The 12,314-nt window shown below is 49.0% G+C and overlaps 1 protein-coding gene across 1 annotated transcript in view; it reads left to right on the forward strand.

Annotated features, from left to right (window-relative positions):
- Positions 1-978: 978 nt before the first annotated feature.
- LZTS1 (leucine zipper tumor suppressor 1) overlaps positions 979-12,314 on the forward strand; it is a 32,620-nt gene continuing 21,284 nt past the window's right edge. Inside the window, exon 1 of the mRNA XM_033172121.1 lies at positions 979-1,076. The gene's annotated coding sequence lies outside the window, so the exon portion shown is untranslated. The remainder of the gene's footprint in view (positions 1,077-12,314) is intronic.

Raw genomic sequence — 12,314 nt, forward strand, 5'->3', positions numbered from 1 at the left:
AGGTGTGCAAAGGAGGGGTGCAGAAGCTAAAGGTATCTGTCTATATGGCCTTTCCAAAGGCCAGGTTGTGCAGTCAGCTGGAGCCTTTAAAAAGCCAGGCCGGGAGCCTCCTTAAGTTGCGGCTGCATAGGCCTTGTGGTGCATGTGATTCAGATTCTATTCAGTTGAACCTCTGGTTACAAAGTTGACATTTTATTTAGCAATGCCCCCCTAGTGAGCCTTCTTTTGTTCACTTCTTTTTATTTCGAGGCAGTGCACACCTATGTTTGTGGAACTGCAAACCTTTCCAGTCATGTGTTACTCCAGTCAAATCCCACATATGAATGTGGGGAAAGATAATGGTGTGTAGCCTGGTGTAAATTAACTTGTAGCGTGGACTAAGGCGTGGACTGTCCCTGAGAACCGTAGACTGTCCCCGGGACAGGTGAGGGTGCTGATCGCTTATTTTCAAATCCGAAACTTGACAGGTATGATGGGGAGAGTTTGCAAGATGGCTTTTGGTATCCAGCAGGAGACGTGGTACATGCAAAGCTGGCTCAGCCCAGCTCCTTCCCCCAGCTCCTCCTCCGCAGCCCCTTCCCTGCCCTCCGTTTCTATCCCACATGGGACCCTATCTTTCCCTCCCTCCCTCCCTCCCTCCCTGCCAGCGGGATAGGGAGGGCGGAAGGCGAGGGCAGCCGGCACGTGCCGCCCCTTGGGGACTCCTCTGATTGCAGGCCCTTCCTCCTCCCCCGCCCCCGCCCCCGCGTCCTTCCCTCGCTCTCCGTCGCGCGCAGGGCAGCTGCCGGCGGCGCCCAAAGCGCGCCCGTCGTCTCCCTTTCGCCGCGTGCCCAAAGTCGGTTGAGCAGCCAATTAGCGCCGCGTATGCAAAGCCGCGCCGCCCTCCTCGCTCTCCCCCGCCCACGCGCGCGCGGCGCATCTCCCGCCTCCCCAATTCCGTGCAAGTGGCGGCGCAGCGCGAGAGCAGCCCTGGCCGGGCCCGCGGCGAAAGGAGGAGGAGGAGGAGGCGGCGGCGCGATCGCCCGAGCTTGGCGCTCCGGAGGTGGCAGCAGGCTGCAGCGAAGAGGCAGCTTCAGGTGAGGGTGGCGCGCGGAGAGGCAGGATCCGAGCCCGGGGCGGGAGGCGGCTGGGACTAGGTGGGGTGGGGGGATTAGCCCGGGCTAGAAAGCGCGTCTCGGTCGTGCGTTAGGGACAAAACGGCGGGAGCTGCCTTGTAGGGAGTGCAGAGCGTTTTAGCTCGCCAGGGTCCGCACTAGCTGTCCACGGCTCTGTTGCGGACTCTTACCTGGAGACGCGCCGGGGATCGAACCCGGGACGTTTGTGCGCGCAAAAAGCAGGCGTGCTGCTACTGAGCCGAAGCGTTTGCTCAAATTCGGGTGCTTTTGATTGCTGCTCCGACCGCCGAATCCTGCGGGGGGCGGGGCGGGTAGAGAGGAGGAGAAGGTGCATGTTGTGTAAACAGAAGCAGACAGACAAAACCAGACAGCATCCATCATGTGCCCCGTGCGTGCGCGCCACGCATCACAGGGTTTGGGTAGGTAGCAACGTTTCCTAAGGTGGGTCCAATGAACTACTTAGCGCACGGACAGCTCTTGCAGGAACAAACCTATCCACCCACACCAGACATGGGCTGCCTGCGCTGGCACATTGGTATGCGCAAAAAAGAAGAAGTCTGTGCCCGGTGTGCTGTTCTCACAGTTGGGAGAGCATCGTGTTTCCTGTGCCAGGAATGCAGACTGCTCAGGGCACAGGGGAAAAGCGCGTGTCTTCAGAAATAACCCCTGGCACACAAGTCGCGCCGAGCATCTGATAATGAGACTCTGGGCTGTTCTAATACGGTGGTGCTGGGCTTAGCCAGCATTTATTGAAGGCACTTGCACACAGTGTATCTTCAATAGGCGGCATGACTTGGGGAGCATAGCTCAGTGCTGGGGGGGGGGACGACCATACCTCGGTGACAGAGCACCTGCTTGGCATGCAGAAGGTCTCAGTTTTTGTTTGGGGTATTACTAGGTAAAAGGGTGGTAGAGAATGCCCTGGAGAACTCCTGGCAGAGTAGATAAAAGGGATAAACAGAGAATCTATATAAAAGGGGTAAGTGATGATAGGTACAGTAACATTAATAGGTTAAATTTAGTAGATTAAAAGGGGAAATAGATAATAAACAGACAAATTGAGCTGGTGTATGGCAGCTTTCTTTATGGCACCAGTTCAAGAACAAGCTGTGTTTGGAACTCTAGACCAGTTGCAAAAGATAAGCTGTTGTGAGCCAGCTGCATGAATAGCTTACAGCAGTGGTTTTCAACCACAGCTATAATTCCCAGAGGGATTCATCGATTGATCGATCAAGCCCTCTTCCCAGGGAGTTCTGGGAATTCCAGTTCTGTGAGGGGACTCTCGGCACCCTTAACAAACTTCAGTCCCCATAATTCTTTGGAGCAAACCACGAGTGGTATGATACTGCTTAAAATGTGTAGCGGACATGGAACCTCTGTTGTTCTTGCTGCAACAGACAAACAGGTCCGCTCCTCTGGAATTTGTCACCAATGCTGAAAACAGCTGACCTGGAAGAAAGAGTGGATTTACTCTTGCTGAGAATATGGTGAAGACCGTAGTTCTTGTTGATTCCCTCTCTCCCCACCCACAGTGTGCCTGTCCCCCCACTCACCCCCATGCATACACAATGAAACTTATTTGTGGCAGCATGCCAAGAGGTATAGCTTCTAGACTGGTTGGTTGGTTTTGTGACATATTTTATGTGTTAGTGGAAGTGGATCCCTCTTAGATGAAATGCCATGCTTGTGATAAAAATCCCTTTGCGGTGAAATGTACCATACCTAGGATGCAATCGTCTTGATGTGGTCGGTGCAGATTTGAATTGACTTTAAGACCCGCTGTTCCCTTTTGTTTTCAAGTGGGCTGTCTTGCAATTAAGCATGCTTAGAACTGCCGTCTGAGAAACGGGTGTGTTTTTGTGCATAAAATACTCCGGCCATTCACAGTGTAATGCCCAGGTCTTAGAAGACAACCGTCTGTGGTGTCCAGCAAAATGCTGCAGCATGCATTGTTCACAAAACAGTGCTCACCGTTAGCAACGTCTCACCATGGCATTTGAATGTATGTCGCCCAGAATGAACAGATAATGGGCCATTACAGATGTTCTGTTTTAATTGCAATAGCAATCTCCTGGAAGCAGAGCTAACCTTCCCCTCTGCTGCTATCGGACCCATTGTCATTTATTACAAACAGGCAGGAGATCACACTGCTGCTGCTGAATGTTTCACATCCTTCATCATGTGCACAGTCTGAGGCTACTTAAGTTCATGACATGTGTATTTATCTGATTTGTAAGCTTGGAGTGGAGAGGGAGAGGGAGAGAGAGAGAGAGAGAGAGAGGTGGTTTTTAAAAAAAATATTTATACCCCATAGAATTCCAGTGCTTGAATACTCATCAGCACCATCATATTCTGCAATGAAGCAGTTTTTGTTGTCTATCCACTAAATTGCACTTTTTGCATCAGGGAACCAGTGCTGCCATCCTAAGCATGAGACATAGGATCATATCCAACTAACTTCTTTCTGGAGTAATTCATTGGAATTAATGGCTTTAACTTGCTCGTGTTTCTTAATATCAGTGGGTCTACTCTGAGTAGGACCTAGAATTTGATACGAGCCTGTGCAAGGCATGTATGGATTTGCATTGTGAGAAGAAACGCTATACGCATTGTAAAAGCAACAAAAGCTCTTTCATGAAATGTTAAATTTAGAAGTACAGTGCTAAGGGGGAAATCTGGTTGTTGTTGTTTTACATCATCTGGGTAAGTCCTAAAGAGAGAGAAGGTAGGAAGTTGTCTTACACCAAGTCAAACCATTGGGCCGCCTGCCTCAGTCTTGTCCACACTGGCTGGCAGCAGCTTTCCAAGGCTTCCTTCTGGGAAGACTCCCATCCCATCAATGTGAGAGATTGAGCCTGGGACCTTCAGCATGGAAAGCAGATGCTGTGTTACTCCTTTCCTTTTGTCTGTTCTTTGACCACCAAAAACTTTCCCATGGGGGAAATCCAAACTCCCAGCACCAGTGGGGTGAGATCATCATCTGGGAGGTACACTTCCCTTGCAATTCTGATGTAGTGGCTGGTACCCATTGCGATTGGTGGGGTGGGAGGCAGGGAACCCAAACAGTAGCTGGAAGCCAGAGCCAATGACAACAAATTCTAGTTTTGTCTCCATCCTCCTCTGTGCTGATTTCTACAAGGGAGCCACTAAGACTCAGCAGGGCCGTATTGGACCAGCCTCCACCAGATGTAGCCCTACTGAAATGATGCCCCATTCCTTCCACCTTGTGGCAAGATGGTTGCAGAGCCATTGTTTCTACTTCATGACACAAGTTTTGCGTTTCGGACCTGAATCCATCCATTCCAGGCATAGGCAAACTCGCCCTCCAGATGTTTTGAGACTACAATTCCCATCATCCCTGACCATTGGTCCTGTTAGCTAGGGATGATGGGAATTGTAGTCACAAAACATCTGGAGGGCAGAGTTTGCCTATGCCTGATCCATTCCAATTGAGTTTAGCCCCTTTAGTAACAGGCTTGGGCTTGGGGATCTGGCAGAGTCCTAGAGCCCTCCCACCTCCTACCCAAAGTTGGGAAAGTGCTAAGTAGACTTTGGGAAGGAGACAGGAGGACCCTACGGCGCTGTCAGAGCCTCGTGCCCCCTTCCCAAAGCCCAGCACCTTACTTATCAGGCTTTGCCACCCCCTCAGCTTGCATGCACTGGACACACAGCTCTAAATCCACTCTGGCCCCTGTTGGTCATATAAAGTTCCCTTTTAAAAAAAGACCTGGAGCTTTTTTTGTGCAAAACATGCTCTCTGCCGCTGAGCTCCTGTTCTTGTTCACAAACATCAGGCCAGCTCCTATCATTCCTTATTTTGCCTTGATCCATATTTTTGAGGGGTGGGGAAAATAAAAGGGAAACTGAAAAGGGGTTTTAAGACTAAACTGCAAACAGCCTTTGTGACTTAAGGCCTCTCCCTGGAGGTGGAGGGGGTGTGATCAGAGCCAAACCAAGGACCTTGTGATCATTGTGTTTTTCAAATGCATTAAGAGGAGGGTGCAACATGATAGGTAGGAGTGAGCGCAGATGTGGTTTCCGTGGAGCGCACCACCTGGAACAAAAGTCCTAATGAGGCTGCGCTATCTAGAATTCCTGATAGAGCAGTGCCAGATGAAAGCTGAATACCTCACTTCATAATTATTGCTGGAGTGTGGTTTGCCAAGGAAGCCTAGCCTGGCCAGGCATTGTTTGCAAATGGTTTTGATTGTTGGCCGGCATTGGCTAGCAGCTCATGGGATGTCTCTGTGACCTCCTGTGCAAATGTCTCTGGCGCTCTGGGGACACAGTAATACCTTGTTTTGGAAATTGCTGTCTTTTGAAGAACAGCAGTTTTCTTCCCTGCTGCAGCTGACTGCACAGAAACAGGCGGCGGGCTTCTTTTGCACGCTTTTCCTGACATGCAGGGCCAGCGCTAGTTAGCTTTACTCCAGAGCAAACAGCATGAACATCTGTAATCAGAGGTCCTCTGTAACCAGAGCTGCATGCGCAATGCTTGCAAATTGACTTGGAATCCTGATTGTGCAATGTTCCAGGTTGCCTGGAGGAAGCCTTTGCACATGCAGCTGTCCACACGGATACCTGCTCCCTGCAGGCATTTGTGCATGGATGATAGGGGGCGGAGCTGGTTGGTTGGTGCAGGATGGCTAATTTCAAACACTGCTGAAATGAACATAGGTAAAGGTAAAGGGACCCCTGACCATTACGTCCAGTCGTATCTGACTCTGGGGTGGCGGCACTCATCTCGCATTACTGGCTGAGGGATACAGCTTCCAGGTCATGTGGCCAGCATGACAAAGCCGCTTCTGGCGAACCAGAGCAGCGCACGGAAACACTATTTACCTTCCTGCCGGAGCGGTACCTATTTATCTACTTGCACTTTTGATGTGCTTTCGAACTGCTAGGTGGGCAGGAGCTGGGACCGAGCAACGGAAGCTCACCCCATTGCGGGGATTCGAACCACCGACCTTCTGGATAGATGGTGTGAAATCAGAGATCTGGTGAATTATGGGACAAGGAAGAGAAGTGGGGCATAAGCATGGTTTAAAACATGGAAGGGGAACCTTAGGCCCAGGGAGCAAATATGGCCCTCCAGATCTCTCTGTTTGGCCCTTGAAACTCTCTCCAGCCGTGCCATGTCTTCCCAGGCCACACTTGTGCTTTGCACCTTCCTTGGCTGCTAATACTGCTTCTTGCTTGCCTGGGTGGAGGCGGACAGAGAGGTGGTGTAAGCATTTGCAGAAATGAGCCCACCACGCAAAGGTAACGTTCACATTCATTTTTGCCTCTGGACCCACCCACCACATGCACCATGTGGCCCCTGGAAGATTCTCAGGAGGGAATGTGGCCCTCAAGCTGAAAAGGGTTTCAAAGCAGCCTGAACAGGAATGGCATGGCGCACCAGATGCAAAATGTTTCCCCTTTCTGTCTGGCGTGTGTGCAAAGCGACACTGGTTTTAGATGGAAGCACAGCTTCTAGCCTCAAAGTGGAAGTAGCTGGATAGCACTTGGTTTTGTGTGTGTGTGTGTGTGTGTGTGTGTGTGTGTATAACCAGAACAGCACACTTGCACACTCTGTCCCCCTGAGTCTTGCGCATCCCAGCCATGCTGTACTGTACCCTTCATCCTGGCAGCTTGTTGGCTGTCGAAACCACCTGGTTCTCTGTTTGAGGCAGCCCCAGTCCCTGACAACACACCCTCTGCTTGGCACTGCGAGCTGCTAAAATTGGGTTTCTCTTGCTGCACCACCACGTTAGTCACTGGCAGGCAGGGCTGAAACATAGTGGGAGGTTGATGAACAGTAGTTTTCTGCTTGGAAACTGGCAGCTTTAAAGTTACCGGATTCAGGAGACAAGAGGGAAGAGAATGCTGTAAGCTGAACTTGAGCCCCGGCACGAGATGAAGCAAATAAATTGTTTGACCTTGGTTGAATGTCCAAGCCCTAGTTTGCTCCTTCCGTACTAGTCCTTTTTCTCTGACATCCTTTTATTTGCTTCCATTCTGTTGTTGTTTTTCCTGTGTCATTCTTTTTGTTTATTTTGAGATCTGATGAGTAGAGTTTGCTCCTGAAGATCAGGGGACCATTGAGACTGGGGGACAGGATCCACCCAGAGGAATCTCGTAGACCACCAAGGCCTTCTCCTGAGCCACCAGGTGCCTCCCATCACACATCATTAGTCCAGTGGCACAAAGGATGCACCAGGAGGGAGGCTATGGAATCCCTCCTGGATTGCCCTTTGAGGCCCTGAAGTTCTCCATGGGACAGGTGGAGCTTGGAGAACATAGTTTGATGACAGAGCCTTAGCTCCCAACCATTGTTAGCTCCCAACCCTTGTTGGAGCAAGTTGGTCCCTCAGAGTTGTCTGCAGCCCTGCATCTTCTGAGCAGCCCTACCTCCCCTCCGCTCCAGCCTACTAGCTCCCTTCTCCCTGGAATCTAGCATCGGACCGGGACACAGCACCCTCTCCATAGCCAATGGGAGGACAGCAGTGAGTGCGTATTTAAGGGCAGCCCCACGCAAAGCACATTGCAGCAGTCAACCCAAAATAAAGGATACATTTGTCATCTTGACATAGGAGTGCTCAGAGCTAACCATTGGTTAATGGATGTATTCTTTAACATGGTTATCCTTCTCAGGCATTGTTCCATTCCATAGCAACAAGTTTCAAGGACCAGTTGCGTGCCGGGCGAAACGTTTCTCCCCTCCACCCACCTCCCATTACTTCATTTCTAAATTTGCTACAGAAGGAATGTGCTCTTATGTGGGCTGAATACTGCATTTAGGCAGGGAGACACTGTGTCCGTGACATGAAAGAGCACCCTGTTCTCTGGAGCAAAGATGGCAGTCTTGCTAGGGGAATGTTATGCTAGCCTGTGTGGAAGGTCAGAAGATTAAAAAAATAAGGCCGTAAGACATGGGGTGGGGGACTTTGGGCCCAAGAGCTGAATATGGCCGCTGAGCTTTTCTGTCTAGCCCTTGGGAGTCTCCCCAGCCCACAATCCTTCTCCAGGTCCCTTCCATAGAAAGCTGAGAGTCTAGAAAAAACCTCTAGCATTTGCTAGAGCCAGTGTGGTGTGAGAGCCTGTGTGGTGTTGTGGTTAAGACTCATAATCTGGGGAACCGGGTTCGCGTCTCCGCTCCTCCACATGCAGCTGCTGGGTGACCTTGGGCTAGTCACACTTCTTTGAAGTCTCTCAGCCCCACTCACCTCACAGAGTGTTTGTTGCGGGGGAAGAAGGGAAAGGAGAATGTTAGCCGCTTTGAGACTCCTTCGGGTAATGATAAAGCTATACTGTACATCAAATCCAAATTCTTATTCTTCTTCGCCTGGCTGGGCACATGCATCTCTCCACCACATTGGCTTCTGGCCTTGCTCACTTTTTGCCTCTGACCGAACCCACCACTGCGATGCGGCCCCCAGAAAATTGCCCATGTGGGAATGTGGCCCAAGCAAATTACCCCACCCTTGTCATAAGATGAGCCCTTCTGGACCCAACCAAAGTTCCCTTCCATCCAACAGCCTGGCTTCCCTCAGTGCTTTGTCAGAAGCCTCCAGGAAGCCCCAAAGGCCCCTCTCCCAGCAAGGGGTATTCAGAGATGGATTGCCTCTGAACATGAAGGTTTACAATAGCCTAACCAAAAGCCATTGGCAGGCCAATTTATGGAGAATAGGGCTATTCCCCTGCAAAGCTATCAGTGCCAGTGACCACCATCATATCTTGCAGCAGTGAAGCATATCAGTCTGATAAGAGACACTTGTTTTGTCTGCTCTGAATTAAAGGCCAGTCAATTTCATTGGGTGACTCCAAGTTGTAATGTAACTGGCAGGGAGTCAGGAAGGGGGGGGGGGGGAATTATCCACTTTTTCTAAACCACGCATACTTTTATTTGTTTCAGGAAAGATGATTTAATGCATGCCGGGCCATTGCTGTTCTTGTGCTTTTTTAAAAAAAATAGTGTTATGAAATTGATACTTCAAATTGTTTTGAATTATATTTAATCAGCCATGTTTTGAGATATGTAGATGGATGGATTATAAGCCCCTTTGTGAAGACTCTTTCTTTAAAGACCAGTTATGAGTCTGTTAGCGAAATTGAATAAATAAATCTAGGAACAGGCACCGCCTCCTCTTCAGCATAGCAACCATATTTTAATTTATTCTGTGTGGGAAGGGGCATTGGCTACAGACACCTCTGGGTCTTTTTCACAGTCTTAAATATAGGCAGTGATGTAGGTGCTTTACTTATCAGGCTCTTTCTCTGCAAGACAAATCTCTGATGAGCAGCTCTTCATCCCCATGAAATACTGCACAGCCCTTTGCCTGCAAGAGAATTTTTGAAAGGGGAATTGATTTGAGGTCTCACACGGATGCATGATGGATGCGCTTGGCTGGCTGCCATATCTCATAAACAAGGAGATGGTGTTATAGGCCCTCTAATTCGGCATGAAAATTGCAGAGCACATTTAGATGTTGTAATTGACATTTACAAGACATTGGTGGTGGCTGCCGCTGCCTCTGCTGGTCCAATAAACGTGCTTCTCTGCAATAAACCTGCTTGTACGATGTGCTGTGTTCCATGTTTAACTACATCTATGGCTTACAAGGGTAAGAGTAAAATTAATAACTCTAGCAAATCTTTCTGTGTCAGTTTGCACTTCTGATAAAGCTGTTCATTTCACCTTGTAATTGGAAAAAAAAAACCCTGAAAGCACACATTTCATAATGGCAAAAGAATAAAGTACTTCTTAAATCTAGCCATTGATAGTGGAATCTAAAACCCATGGAAGAATGGTTTTCTACCATCTGAAAATGGGCATTGCATTTGGGGATAATATGGGTTTGCAGTGGGATGCGGGTGGCGCTGTGGTCTAAACCACAGAGCCTAGGGCTTGCTAATCAGAAGGTCAGCGGTTCGAATCCCCGCGATGGGGTGAGTTCCCGTTGCTCGGTCCCTGATCCTGCCAACCTAGCGGTTCAAAAGCATGTCAAAGTGCAAGTAGATAAATACGTACCACTCCAGCGGGAAGGTAAACGGCGTTTCTGTGTGCTGCTCTGGTTTCGCCAGAATGGCTTAGTCATGCTTGCCATGTGACCCAGAAGCTGTACGCCGGCTCCCTCGGCCAATAAAGCAAGATGAGCGCCACAACCCCAGAGTCGTCTGCGACTGGACCTAACGGTCCGGGGTCCCTTTACGGGTTTGCAAGGGGAGACAAAGTTCAAGGGTATGGGAAGCTGTTGGCTTTCAGTTAAGCTGCCATTGAGAGAACAGTAGAAATTGTTGGCAACTTTTGGAACCAGGATGCTGGTCTATATGGACTTGTGATCTGAGCCCGCAGGGCTCTTTGTGCAACTTGTTAAGATTGAAATCCTATAGGCTCTTACCAGAGAGTAAGTCCCATGAACACAGTGCTGCAAGACTCAGTTTATTTTTAGGAATTGGACTGAACTGTTTCTAGCTTTGCAGCTTCTCACTCCACCCCCCAAAAAACAATTTCCCTTCTTTACAGCAATGCCCTCTCCCAGATTGTCCCCAGAACAATGTGATACCCTTGAGAGCTATGATGCTATCTGGCTCTTCTTCCCTTCCTGCACTTTTCCTCTGCCTCCCTTGCCCCATCCTTCCTCTGCATGCATCTTCTTTCATTGCCAACCGTGCTTGTTCAGAAATCCCTACAGTGGGCGTTAAGTGCCATGAAACAGGAGAGATATCTGCCAAGGAGGCTCAGATGTAGCCAAGAGCTTTCGGTTGTGGACGTGTCAGACACTGTACTCCCACTGGGACTTGGGAATATTTCACACATGGCACTTAAGATACTTTTGTGCCTCTCCCAACCTGCTGTCTTTGAGCATGTGTGAAAGATAGAAGTGCCATTTAAATACACAAGTATCAAGTTATTCAGCCTATTGATGGCAATGCACAAAGGTAGGTCTACTGTTCCATTGCAAGCATCCTACATTTCTCACGTCCCTTGTGAACAGCTGCTAGTCTGCCTTGGGAAGATAACTGTTCTTGAAAAGCAGTTTAAAAATCCATTACACAGTTGAAAGAGAGAATAATTAAATAATGTATTCTCAGATGTGCATTGGAACCACACCTGAGAATCTTTTCCCACCTTGGAGATTGTCTCTTTAATTACTACTAACAGGCACACACAGCTTTCTTATGAAGTGAGACTGGGGACAGGACCTTTTATGGGGTGGCACCACATTTTTTGGAATTACCTCTCCCAGGAAGTATGCCATTCCCCTTTGCTGGCCAAAGGCTTATTTAATCCAGTCTGCACTTGGTTGATTTTGTCATACTGCCCTTTTATCTGCTGCTGCTGCTCTTATTTTTTATATTAGTGGCTCAGGTCCTGAATATTGTTGATTGTGAGTTGTAGCCGGTGCTAGTCTTACTCATAATAGACCCTTTGCAGTTATTAGGCATGTCTAACTTAGAACTCATTCATTTCAGTGGGTTTACTCTGAGTAGAAGTTAGCCGCTTACAGCCCTGCATTTATGGGTTGTTTGTTAGTTAGCTTTTTACTCTTTGTTTTAGAGTACACTGTAATCTGCTTTTTTTTAAACCAGGCTTAATAACTCCATTAAATAAATTAGCAACAATAACCCTGTGATCCCTTCTTCTTTTCCATGACTGCTCCCCCTGCCCACGCACCACCCACCCCCATCTATTTGTTGTTGTTCAGTTGTTCAGTCGTGCCCGACTCTTCGTGACCCCATGGACCAGAGCACGCCAGGCACGCCTATCCTTCACTACCTCTCGCAGTTTGGCCAAACTCATGTTAGTAGCTTGGAGAACACTGTCCAACCATCTCATCCTCTGTCGTCCCCTTCTCCTTGTGCCCTCCATCTTTCCCAACATCAGGGTCTTTTCCAGGGAGTCTTCTCTTCTCATGAGGTGGCCAAAGTACTGGAGCCTCAACTTCAGGATCTGTCCTTCTAGTGAGCATTCAGGGCTGATTTCTTTGAGACATCTATGCAGTATGGCTATTTTCTTCACTGTTCTTGCATCCCTTAACCCCGGACATGCATGAGAACTGTGCATCTCCATTGGCAAAGCTGGCTCAAGACATTTTGCTGCCTGAGAGGCAAGGACAAAGTGGTACCCTCTCCCCATTCCACATACAGAAGCCAACCAGAATGGCAGCTGAATCTTGCCTCAACACTAGTAATGGGTTAGCATCCTTCACTGCA

Source organism: Lacerta agilis, chromosome 15 (assembly GCF_009819535.1).
Source record: "Lacerta agilis isolate rLacAgi1 chromosome 15, rLacAgi1.pri, whole genome shotgun sequence".
Taxonomy (NCBI): domain Eukaryota; kingdom Metazoa; phylum Chordata; class Lepidosauria; order Squamata; family Lacertidae; genus Lacerta; species Lacerta agilis.